A 13,621-nucleotide genomic window follows, 5' to 3' on the forward strand; every position below is an offset into this window, starting at 1 on the left:
ACTACTTTTATTGAGAGACTCCGCACCATAAACACTTTGAATGTTTCATGTAGTTTCTGCTGCACTATTGCCTTTTTTAAACTCGTAAAGCATTATATGCCTAATGTGGTCCTCAGACACATCCATCTTCATAAGGGTTTATTTGATTGATGATTTGAAAAAGTGGAGTTGAGTTAGTTTGTTTTATTTGTCTGAACATTTTTATACCCGTCCTACTACATATTTTAATCATTAAAACCTTCTTTCTACAAAGACAGAAATGATGATGTACGTTCTGTATTAGATTTTCGTACATTACTTATGGGATGACCTGATATTTGTGGTGAGCATTGATTGTAGAATTTTTATGTATAACCACGCGAGTGAGCAATTTAAAGTTACCAACCACAAGATTCGGGCATACATTAGTTAGTTTTAAAGGAGTAATGTTGTCTACAAAACCTAATATACACGAGTATAAATTATCTGTGCAACCTTTTATGAATAAGAATAAACAAGACGTCAAACACGATATAAACTGATTTAATCTCTGTTGCATACTTTAAATCTCATTTCCTCGTAAAATAGGCTTAGAAGTTGCAGGTCAAGATTTATAATAATTGTCACTAGCTATATGTTGAACAACAACACTTGAATATCGGCTATACCTGTTCCAAGCTGGCAGTATTGTCGGCTATAGATCAGACAGTATTTAGCTTCTATTTCTTGCCTTTGTTTGTTGTGTTTTTCCTGACTCGTGAAATACAATTCCACATTTTCAGTTCCTTTAAAGAGTATGACTCGCCCTTCTCTGAAATTTATAACACGCCATTGATGTGTTATTGTGAAATACCCTCATTGTTCCTGTAAAAAGAAAGCAGATTAACCTTCCATTTTTCAAATCATTTTATAAATCAATGTTATTTATGTACATTGTTCTCCAAACACTTAGGTAATCAATTATGCTTTTAGTTTTTTAATGTTAACTTTATTAAACTTGTAATTTCTATTGATTTTAATTTCTCTGTGTAAACTTAGGTATATGTATATGCTATTGATTTTAATTGCACGTATGTCCTGTTGTAATTGATGTAAAACGTTTTACTTTTTAAGTTAGAGAAAACGGAATCAGACGCATACACTGTGAAGCAGGTCACGAAATCAGTTTTATTACTAGGCCCAGTGAAAGGACCTTAGACCACTGACGTCTATAAAGTATAGTTTAATATTATAAATTGTTCATGACCCACATGTTTTCTGATACAATGAAGCAGCGAGAAATTGAAATGTAATGGCAGAAGTAGAACCGGAACTTTGTACTTTCGGCAACGTCTTTGCTGCCAGCCCCACGATGACGATCTTGGAAAGATTGTTCACCGAGCCGTGTAACGACAGATGTTGACGATGTCTAATGTCCTTGTATCGTTCCGTTACAACTGTCAGCTAATTTGATTTTTACGTGCATGCCTGCCCCCGTACGTGGATCATAAAGATTGACATCGAAACATTGGTTACTGCTTACCAAAGAAGCTATTTCCCTTGAAGAAGTTTATATGTTTCGGCTTTAACTGCATGCACAGGTGATCTTCGTGTGGGGGTGGGGATAAATGAACATCTAAATATTTGTAAAATACTTGAATAACGCTCTCAAGTTAAGGGAGAAACATCCAACCGGGCTTCTCAATGTTCAAAGTTGATATTCTCCTATTTAAGAAACCTCCAACAGTTGAAATATAAAAGAAAAATAGTTTATAAGCATGTTGGGATGTTAGGTCTTCGTGAATTATAAAAATGGATTTAACTACCTGACACAAAGAGTTAAGTATGTAACTTAAAACGGTGTTATGGTTATTTCTAGTAAATGTGCCTCTAATTCGTTTACAGGAACGTTTTAATATCACCAGGGGAAAATAGACGCTTTATTATCTGCGTTCTATTTCGATAGAAATAAAAAAGGTTGGCCTGAGTTGGCCAAAAGGTTCGAAGTGTGGATTTACATTTAATGCATGAACATATTCGAAACGTTTTCTATTTAGTATTTGCCGCAAAAAGATGGCGCCACAGTCCCCATATTCAGACTTCTTTTCTTAACAAGTGGCCCGGTATGGCCTCGTGGTTAGGGCCCTTGACTCGTGATATGAAGGTCGCGGTTTCAAATCTCAGTCCAACTAAATATGCTCATCCTAAACAAACAATCAATCATGAAAAAGTGCCTCCTCTGGTGGCTTATGGGTAAATACATGGGCAGAATTATTAACAAGAAATCATAAAATAATCTTGTAATCTCTCGATGTCTGAGACGGCGGTCGAAATTTGAGGTTTGTATATACTGAAATGTCTGTAGAAGCACAAATATAAAAGAGTGCTCCAATAAGTAACTTCATATAAATAATTCCAGTTATAAAAGGGCTGTCAACCTCCTCAAGAATTTCGGTTCATATATTTTGCAAAAGCTGACAAATTAAAACTATTAGAATTGTAAATAAATCTGTTAAAACTTTGTCACAGTGAATCTAATTCAAATGAAAACATATTGAAGTTGTAACGAGAGAAAACGTTTGAAACCTCAAAAATATTCTCACAACTTTCGAAAATTTTCACTTTCTCTCAGGCAACTGAAATAAAATTATAAATTAAGACGTTTCACTTAAACGAATTTTCTTCACTTTGCCGAGACAAGATGAAATTGTTTCAGATGTTTAGAAAAATAGTTAAGTCGTCAAATATATTTTCAAAACTACTGCATGTTTTATGTAAATCACCGATCATTTGAAATTTGCTCATACAAAGAGTGAAAAAAGGAATAAATAATGTACATTTTTTAAATTGTTTTTAATGTTTTCATTTCAAAAAACAAAACTAGAATACTTTTCTGAATACATATGTCGTGTCGGTGGAAAGTGTTCACGTATTATCAGCTTTCTCAATAAAACCTGAATACATATAACATGAGAGGAATTTTGTAATTGTTTTGTGCATCAGGCTAATTTGTAATTTCGTCAAGAATGTAGCAGAATAATTTGTGTTGTAAGGGACCACCAAGAAATTAACAAAGATAAACTGTTTAGAAGACAACTGCTGATAATTTATCACCGTCTTCAACAACACAGAATTCATTGTAAACAGAGAAAGCGAGGAATTTTTGGACTGGTACTTTCTCTTGTTGGTTGCAACAGTCTCTCACATCTTTCTACTGATCTTTCTTTTGCACAGAAAGAAGTTTGTTGACCTGATCTTGCACATTTACTATCAAATCAGCGTAGTAGGCAAACAAACGACTTGTTTTTTGTTTTTTTAATAATAAAAAATCGAGCCAAAAAGGACGACATATAGTAAGTTTGACTTACGTATTAAAAATATAGTGATAATTTTAAACTACATTTTGCTTAAGTGTACCGGCTAATAAGAGTAACGGTACATCGATGATGAAACAGCGCTGTTTAGTCAAATATACCGTTTTTAACCTTCAATTGTTTTGTATCAGAATATGTTATTCATCTTGATTTAAGTATTTATTTTGAGGTGTTTTATAATAAGCTTTAATATTTGTAATTCACTTAAAGCTACATAAAACTTATTATTATACCTTCAGTTATAAATAACAGGCGACATTTACCAATAACTTTAGTATAATTACTTTTTCTTATCTGATGTAATGCATTTATTGTTTTAAACTTGCGTTTTTCTAAAGAGAAATAAATCAAAGTATGAAAAATAATAGATGGCGTTACCGTTAGATTATTCTGATAAAATAATATGGAAACAGTTGCGTATTCAAACAAGAATACTGAAAATGAAAACAATATCCAATAAAAAGTTTTCTTTAACTTACATGGTCTTGGAATCAATTACTGGAAAGTATTTTTAAAGTAACAGAATTGGTACTGTTAAAAATAATATGTCTACTCGAATACAACATTATGAAGACTGTCTTTACTCAATATTTCTTCCACTAGTAATAAACCACTTTGCTGTTTCACGTAACCGTTTACATACACACATGAATTTTAACATCATGTGATAATGTTCTACAAAAAAATCTATAGTGTTATAAAAATACATGCACAAAACAATGCCTCAAAACGAGTCTAATGGAAGAAAAACTTTCCCTATAGTTGTTTAGCAGTAAGTATCGGAGCTATAAGCATTAAAAATCGGGGTTCAATACCAGCAGTGGGCAAAGCCGAAATTACACATTGTGTAGCTTTGTATTTAAAAATCAACAAACAAACGGAAAAGACGCACAATTAAAAGGGAGTACGAACTACATTGTGGGAAGAATAAAACGTAGTTCAATAAAAAGGTATCTACAAGCAGGAACCACATAACGATAAGCATACATAATCTGGTAATTACATAACGTAGTCACATAACGATAAGCATACATAATCTGGTAATTACATAACGTAGTCACATAACGATAAGCATACATAATCTGGTAATTACATAACGTAGTCACATAACGATAAGCAGACATAATCTGGTAATTACATAACGTAGTCACATAACGATAAGCATACATAATCTGGTAATTACATAACGTAGTCACATAACGATAAGCATACATAATCTGGTAATTACATAACGTAGTCACATAACGATAAGCATACATAATCTGGTAATTACATAACGTAGTCACATAACGATAAGCATAGGTAATCTGGTAATTACATAACGTAGTCACATAACGATAAGCAGACATAATCTGGTAATTACATAACGTAGTCACATAACGATAAGCATACATAATCTGGTAATTACATAACGTAGTCACATAACGATAAGCATACATAATCTGGTAATTAGATAACGTAGTCACATAACGATAAGCATACATAATCTGGTAATTACATAACGTAGTCACATAACGATAAGCATACATAATCTGGTAATTACATAACGCAGTCGCATAACGATAAGCATACATAATCTGGTAATTACATAACGTAGTCACATAACGATAAGCATACATAATCTGGTAATTACATAACGTAGTCACATAACGATAAGCATACATAATCTGGTAATTACATAACGTAGTCACATAACGATAAGCATACATAATCTGGTAATTACATAACGTAGTCACATAACGATAAGCATACATAATCTGGTAATTACATAACGTAGTCACATAACGATAAGCATACATAATCTGGTAATTACATAACGTAGTCACATAACGATAAGCATACATAATCTGGTAATTAGATAACGTAGTCACATAACGATAAGCATACATAATCTGGTAATTACATAACGTAGTCACATAACGATAAGCATACATAATCTGGTAATTACATAACGCAGTCGCATAACGATAAGCATACATAATCTGGTAATTACATAACGTAGTCACATAACGATAAGCATACATAATCTGGTAATTACATAACGTAGTCACATAACGATAAGCATACATAATCTGGTAATTACATAACGTAGTCACATAACGATAAGCATACATAATCTGGTAATTACATAACGTAGTATGTACTCCTACTTTAATTACCTTTTTTATAGCGAACTTTTTCTGTGTTTTCTGTGTTTAAAGTTAATGTTTTCAGAGTACCTTCTTTAAATGTTAGAATTCACAAATATAGTGGAGGATAATATATGAACATAAGACTGCGTCTTGTATAGCGCTAACACGTGTTGTTAGATGTATTGTTGCATCACCGGATCTTTATATTTCTACTACATGAGTGTCAGATATATTGTTGCAACATCGAGTCGTATATATACATATACAGTCATGTGAAAAAGTTAGGACACCCTATGAAAGCCTGTGTATTTTTGTAACATGTTTGGATATATAGATATTTAATCTCAATTTCAACAACACTGAGAGATTATAGGAATATAAATAAACAATTAAAACTGAATAAAAGACTTTTCAAGATCTTCTGAAAATGTAATTCTACAAAAATACATATTCTAACTGAGGAAAAAGTAAGGACACCCTACCCCCTAATAGCTAGTGTTACCCCCTTTGGCTGAAATAACTGCAGTGAGACGCTTTTTGTAGCCATCTACCAGTCTCTGACATCGGTCTGAAGAAAGTTTGCCCCACTCCTCAATGCAGAATTCATTCAGCTGTGAGATGTTTGAGGGGTTTCTTACATGTACAACCCATTTCAAGTCACCCAACAGCATCTCAATGGGATTAAGATCCGGGCTTTGACTCGGCCATTCCAGGTCTCTCCATTTCTTAGTTTCCAGCCAGTCCTTGATGAATTTACTGGCATGTTTTGGGTCATTGTCGTGTTGCAGGGTCCGGTTCCGCTTCAGCTTTAATTTTCGTACAGATGGTCTCACATGATCCTCAAGCACAATAGAATTCATGGTGGATTCTATGATTGTGAGCTATCTAGGTCCTGCTGCAGCAAAGCAGCCCCAAACCATGATACTTCCACCTCCATGCTTCACAGTTGGTACGAGGTTCTTTTCTTGGAATGCTGTATTTGGTTAACGCCAAACATGTCCTCTGTTCTGGAGTCCAAATAATTCAATTTTGGACTCATCTGTCCAAAGAACATTATTCCAGAAGTCCTGGTCTTTGTCTACATTCTCTTTGGCAAACTTCAGTCTGGCCTTGATATTTCTCTTAGAGAGCAAAGGTTTCCACCTTGCACATCTCCCATGCAAGTTACACTTGTGCAGTCTCTTTCTGATTGTAGAGGCATGCACTTTCACATCAACAGTAGCTAGAGCCTGCTGTAGGTCCCGTGATGACATGTTAGGGTGTTTGGAGACCTCTTTTAGCATCTTGCGGTCTGCTCTCGGGGTGAATTTGCTTGGACGACCAGACCTGGGCATGTTGGCAGTTGTTTTGAAAGCCCTCCACTTGTTGACTATTTTCCGGGCAGTGAAATGGCTAATTTCAAAATCTTTTGGGATCTTTTTGAATACCTCACCAGACTCATAAGCAGCTACAATTTTCTTTCTGCAGGCCTCAGACAGCTCTTTTGCTTTCACCATGGTGCTCACTCTCACTTCAACAGTCAGGAGCACACCAAACTAAATGTCTGAGGTTTAAATAGGGCAAGCCTCATTCACAATACTGAGTAACGATCTTCTAATCATGTGCACCTGGTGTAATACACCTGTGTGTGAGTTGAGCCATTTTAAGTGGGAATAAATGTGGGGGTGTCCTAACTTTTTCCTCAGGTAGAATATATTCATTTTTGTAGAATTACATTTACAGAGGATCTCGAAAAGTCTTTTCTTCAGGTTTAATTGTTTAGTTATATTCCTATAATTTCTGAAATTACTCAATTTTGCTGAAAAAAAACCGGCATAGGAGCTGCCATAGCAGCTGAAATACTTGGCAGTCAACAGGTTAATACTATTAGTAAAGCCCTTTGCTAGTATAGCGGTATATCTACGGATATACAACGCTGAAATCAGCGGTTCGATTCCACTCGGTGGGCTAAGCAGATAGCCCGATGTGGCTTTGCTATAAGAAAAACACACACACTATTAGTAAATAAAGTTTAACATTAGGTCGTATAATTAATAGTATGAGATATTTAAAGCTTTGATAAGCTTTCAATATGTTATAGAAAATAACTTCTAATGTATATTTACATCCGTTAAAGTGAGCGCGAATTTGCATTTAGATAGTGAGGTGAGCGCGCATTTTCAAAAGAGACAAAAACTGAATACTATTGTTATTGGAATCCATTACTGTATATATATATATATATATATTATTATTATTTTAAAAGAGTGTATAGGTTTTTGTTATATCTCATGTATTATTATATAATAAGGTTGGGTGAAGAATATTCTTAAAGCTGTAAAACTAGTATCAACAGAGAACCGGAAAAAATACACACACTTACACAAACGCGAATTGAAGCCTAGTGGTGCTTTGAAGAATCAAAATATAAAATTACCCGCATCTAATATATTCTTATATATGAATATTTATGTAGTTTTATTGATATAACTTATTTAATAAGGTTTATTTCATTCGCTGACAAGATACGTCTCCGAGTTTGATTTAAACCATAAAAGATACTCTGTATCAATGCTGTTATTGAAATAATTAATATTAATCCCTAAGTATATTTTAATACATATCTTATATTAGTTATCTAATTTTCTGGGGCATATAAAACGTTATTGTAATCTAGCAGTAGTTGTAAAGTATTTTATTTAAAGATATTATTTTGCTCATTTATGTTTGAAAGATAGTTGCTTTTATGAAAGGGATAACCGAATAAAGAGCCTAAAATACAGCAGGTTTTACTACAACCATATCACTGAAGTTGACATATCAGTCTCCATAATAAGAACGAACCTAAACACCATAATAAACACTGTTATCTGTCGTTCAAAAATTACCATTATATAGAAATCCAAAACGATAAAAGCTAATTTATGGTTGATGGTTTCTATTACTATAGGTTATAAGATGTTCTTAAGGTTGTATCTTGGTGATGTAATTATTCCTGTTGTTTTTTAGCGTGTTTCTGTGTTATAGTTGTTATCACCATAGATGACAAGCTGTCCTTGCGCTGTCTGTAAGTGGTGTGCTTTATTGTTGTTTTTGTTCGCGTGTTATAGTTGTTATCACCATAGGTGATAAGCTGTCCTTGTGCTGTCTGTTAGTGACGTGTTTTATTGTTGTGTATGTACGTGTGTTTCTTTGTGGTATTTATCGCTTCATTGCAGCTGTTGGTGTTTTATTTATTTATATTTGTGTCTATCCACCCAACTACCTTTCTATGTATATCTGACTTTTTTTGTATCTACCCACAAATCTTGACGTTGAATTCGGATTTTAGTAAACGATTTGATATTTCACAAGTAAATACATGCTTGGAATACAGAGTGAAACAGAATTTTAAAGTATTGATTGACTACATGGTATCTAGTTGTTCCTGTTCACATTATACACAAGTTTAATTCTTGGAATAATTTGTAGACATTGTACAAACCGTAAAGGTGCTTCCATGGTGGACTTTCAAACAGTCACTGGGAAGAACTGCAGCTGGTTGCACGCAACGTCTTAAATTTATAGGGACTTCTCTACATACTTACTGAGATTACTTTATAGTGCTTCGAAGAAAAACACCCATAAAAACTCATTCTTGAATAATAGAACTTACACACGTTGCAACAATTGAAGCAATAACGACGTATTCTGAGTATTAAATTAAATAAAGATGACTCGTAGAAATAGGTTGAAGTTTTCTGTTTGTGCAGTGATGTTTGGAATCTATGATTTCGAGTACAAATACACAGAAATGTATTGAAAAAATGCATTTATAAACCGTGCTTATACTTGTGTGTGTGTATCTATCTATCCATCTATCTTCATTTTTCTCCTTTATAAACATTTTCGGAGCAACAAAAAGAAACTGCAGTTGTTATTGTTAGCTGATGAAAGACCTCAAATTGCTTAAACTATTACAAAGGCGAAATAATACCTTTAAAACATCAACCCGGAGTCACAGCTGTTCTTTTGGTTTTTGAACTGCTGATGGCGCCTGCGATTTTTCAACTTTTTTTGACAATTACTGGACTGATTCGGAACTACGCAACGTAACTTTCTTTTTTACCAGTACTGATTTTCCCCGCATGGCGACACATAGAGTTGAGTGTACTTTGCCATTTGCTACGACATTGAGTCATGAGTAGGTAAGAATAATAAATCGTTCCACCAATAGGCAACCGGAACCACTGCATTGCACAGCTTGATAAGACTGTGTTTGACGTTCTAAGTAACAAATACCTGAACTATAAAAATCACAAATATAACAGTAGAGTAAATTACTAACTAACAGCGTAGGTATACAGCTATGGTACAAGTAGAAGAAAGTAGGGATTAGTTTGGTAAAATGTTTCTCTGTCGTACTAAATAACACTCATAAAATGATAAAATATTATAATGTTTTATACTAATTCATAATTGATAAATAATGCATCATTTTAACTATATCGGTTTTCATACACGCGCGAGCGCACGCACACACACACACGCTAGAGATACTTATCCTTTTGGTGTCTTGACGTCACAAGTTGTATGAGGATCAAAATGAATCAACTTCGATGAAATTCTGCGAAGAAATCATGTGTTCAAACGAACAGTTGGTGTTGGATAGCCATTAGTTAGGTTTTGGAAGTGAGTCAACGCCAAACGGAAGTGACGTATAACGCTGCACGTAACATGGACAGCTTTGCTGATCTATTTTACCTGAGGATTTAATATACCTGAGAATCAGTTGAGGACACAGTTTACAAAAATCACCCAACCAATACTAGGGAAACATGTAAAAATCTGTGTGTTGTTTTGATCCATGCGTTGCAGTAATTGAGAGTTAAAGTTGCGGATGTAATGGTTGAAATAAGAATCCAAATTTAAACCATTTTCAGCCTAAACATATTTCATTCTGCGAGCTAAAAAAAAAAAGAAAAAAAAGAGTGTTTTCTGTCTCTATGGGTCCAATTTTTGACGGAGGCCGTCAGTACTGTTTCCATTGTTCTCAGGTATAAAACCCACACTGATGATAAAAGAAGGAAAGCGAAATTTTATAATGACAACAATTGGATGAAAAACATCTTGTTTACGTAAATCTAACATTTCGGAATCCATTTATTTCATTATCAGCAAGGTATATTGAGATTCTGGTCTGTAATTCTATCTTCTTGAATAACCTGAACAGCAATTCAGTAGCGACAGTGTCCGAGTCCCTTTCATGTCGTTTTGTTAAGAACAGTGATGTAAACAAAGTCTGTACCATTTGTACCAAGACTATCTGTATACTTGACTTTATCTATCTACCAGATAGACAAGACTATCTATACACTTGACTTTATCTATCTACCAGATAGACAAGACTATCTGTATACTTGACTTTATCTATCTACCAGATAGACAAGACTATCTGTTTACTTGACTTTATCTATCTACGAGATAGACAATCAAATATATAGGTTTGGTTTTTATATTTCGCGTAAAGCTACATGATAGCTATTTGCGCTAGCCGTCCCTAATTTAGCAGTGTAAGACTAGAGAGAAAGCAGCTAGTCATCACCACCCACCGCCAACTCTTGGGCTACTCTTTTACCAACAAATAGTGGGACTGATCGTCACATTATAACGCTCCCATCGCTGAAAAGGCGAGCATGTTTGGTGTGACGGGTAAATCTACAGGAGTCAAACCGTAAACTGGAAGTAGTCTCGGTGGAGGGAAGTGGTGAACAACATAGTTATACTTCCTGTTATATGTAGCTTTTATTATCAAATCCCACATGGAAATAACATTATAAGTGAAAAATTAAGATCAGACATATGTGTATAAACCCGCAATACCTGACATCGGAATTACTAGCGTCAGGAAGTACGTTCAGTTTATTACGCAACCGGTATGTCTTTAATAACCTATATAATATCTGATATTTCTGTTTGTTAGTAGCAATTGTCACATTTAACTACGTGTATAGCCATGATTTTATAAGTGCCTTCTAAAAGCGACTTGAAGTAGCGCGAGGTAGTATTGAGTTATGTACTTCACTTGTTTCTACCATGTAATCTAATATCCCCCCCGATATCATCAAATAACTATGTAATGCTATTAAAATGTCCACCTCGTTATATTTTAACTGTTTTTTTTAGTCTGCAGGAAATTATTTAATTAACACAAATTTCCCATGCCAACTGTTTGTGTGCGCTACATGTTTCTTAAGTGAATATTCACCGTTTTAAATACAAGGTGCTGTGTTTCAAATGTTGCAACAAATAAAGAAAAGAAGACGATCTAACTTTTCGTCGGTAAATCGATCAGAAAAGCATGACTGACATAATCCTTGGCGCTCGGTCACGAAATGTTTTAACAAAGGCAATCAATAATGAATGTTCCAAAATAAGGCTCAAGATTATAGAAACTATAGAAGGCGAATGTGCACCTGAAATATAATGTATTACATTCACCATCAAAGAATGAAAAGTTTTGCAAGAAATCCGTAATCACTTCACATTAGACATCAGTGATACATACCCCGTAATCACACCACATTAGACATCAGTGATACATACCCCGTAATCACTTCACATTAGACATCAATGATACATACCCCGTAATCACTTCACATTAGACATCAGTGATACATACCCCGTAATCACACCACATTAGACATCAGTGATACATAATCCGTAATCACACCACATTAGACATCAGTGATACATACCCCGTAATCACACCACATTAGACATCAGTGATACATACCCCGTAATCACTTCACATTAGACGTCAGTGATACATAACCCGTAATCACACCACATTAGACATCAGTGATACATACCCCGTAATCACTCCACATTAGACATCAGTGATACATACCCCGTAATCACTCCACATTAGACATCAGTGATACATACCCCGTAATCACTTCACATTAGACGTCAGTGATACATACCCCGTAATCACTCCGCATTAGACATCAGTGATACATACCCCGTAATCACTTCACATTAGACGTCAGTGATACATACCCCGTAATCACTCCACATTAGACATCAGTGATACATACCCCGTAATCACTCAGTGATACATACATTAGACATCAGTGATACATACCCCAGTAATCACTTCACATTAGACATCAGTGATACATACCCATACCCGTAATCACTCCACATTAGACATCAGTAATCACTCCACATTAGACATCAGTGATACATACCCCGTAATCACACCACATTAGACATCAGTGATACATACCCCGTAATCACTCCACATTAGACATCAGTGATACATACCCCGTAATCACACCACATTAGACATCAGTGATACATACCCCGTAATCACTTCACATTAGACGTCAGTGATACATAACCCGTAATCACACCACATTAGACATCAGTGATACATACCCCGTAATCACTCCACATTAGACATCAGTGATACATACCCCGTAATCACTCCACATTAGACATCAGTGATACATACCCCGTAATCACTTCACATTAGACATCAGTGATACATACCCCTCCTCGCTGTTTTCTTCGTCACTAAATTTTCTTCCTAGTCTTACATATTCCTTCCATTCATCAGTGTCGTGTTTACCTTATCGGATTAGATTTATTTATGACAGCAACGTTGCTCTGAGTTTTTCCTTGTTACTTTAACGTAGCTTATGCAAGTAAAACAAAGTACTAAATTCACCCGAGTATCATGAAGGAGAAGGGGATGAATGGAGAGGTAGATCCTCCCTTCACGATCCATTCAGGCAGACAAACTGATAAAGTTGACGTCATCTGGTAACATTGCTCTTACGTCACTCCAGGCTGCCAAATTTAATCCAGAGATCGCTGAAAATATGATCCATCTACCTACCATTTGATGAATAGCTATAACAGAGGGTTGCCATGGTGATCACAAAGTATTCTGACAAGAAGCGCGCGTGTTATCTAAAGTTATGTTGGTGACTCTGTATGACAAACACTTTTGTTTTAGCATTTTCTGCTGGATATAACCAAACAACCAAAACAGTTACAGTGGGCATCTTTTTTCTTTTTTTAAACTTGTAGCAAGACTTATTGAATTTGAATGTTTTTTTAGGCATGGTTAATAATAACGCGTTTTTCCTAAAACACTTTACCGCCACGTAGAACTGTTTCATTTAGTGT

At 34.8% G+C, this 13,621-nt stretch overlaps 1 protein-coding gene and 1 long non-coding RNA gene across 17 annotated transcripts in view; both read right to left on the reverse strand.

The window, feature by feature from the left end:
* LOC143255404 (roundabout homolog 1-like) overlaps positions 1–13,621 on the reverse strand; it is a 147,544-nt gene that overhangs the window by 88,175 nt on the left and 45,748 nt on the right. The gene's annotated exons all lie outside the window — the stretch shown is intronic.
* Positions 507–9,926, reverse strand: LOC143255408 (uncharacterized). The gene is made up of 2 exons (XR_013030629.1): positions 9,420–9,926; positions 507–843 (listed from the first exon to the last, which is right to left on the reverse strand). It is a non-coding gene; the product is annotated as an uncharacterized LOC143255408 (long non-coding RNA).

The sequence above is a fragment of the Tachypleus tridentatus genome, chromosome 7, assembly GCF_004210375.1.
Source record: "Tachypleus tridentatus isolate NWPU-2018 chromosome 7, ASM421037v1, whole genome shotgun sequence".
Taxonomy (NCBI): Eukaryota; Metazoa; Arthropoda; class Merostomata; order Xiphosura; family Limulidae; genus Tachypleus; species Tachypleus tridentatus.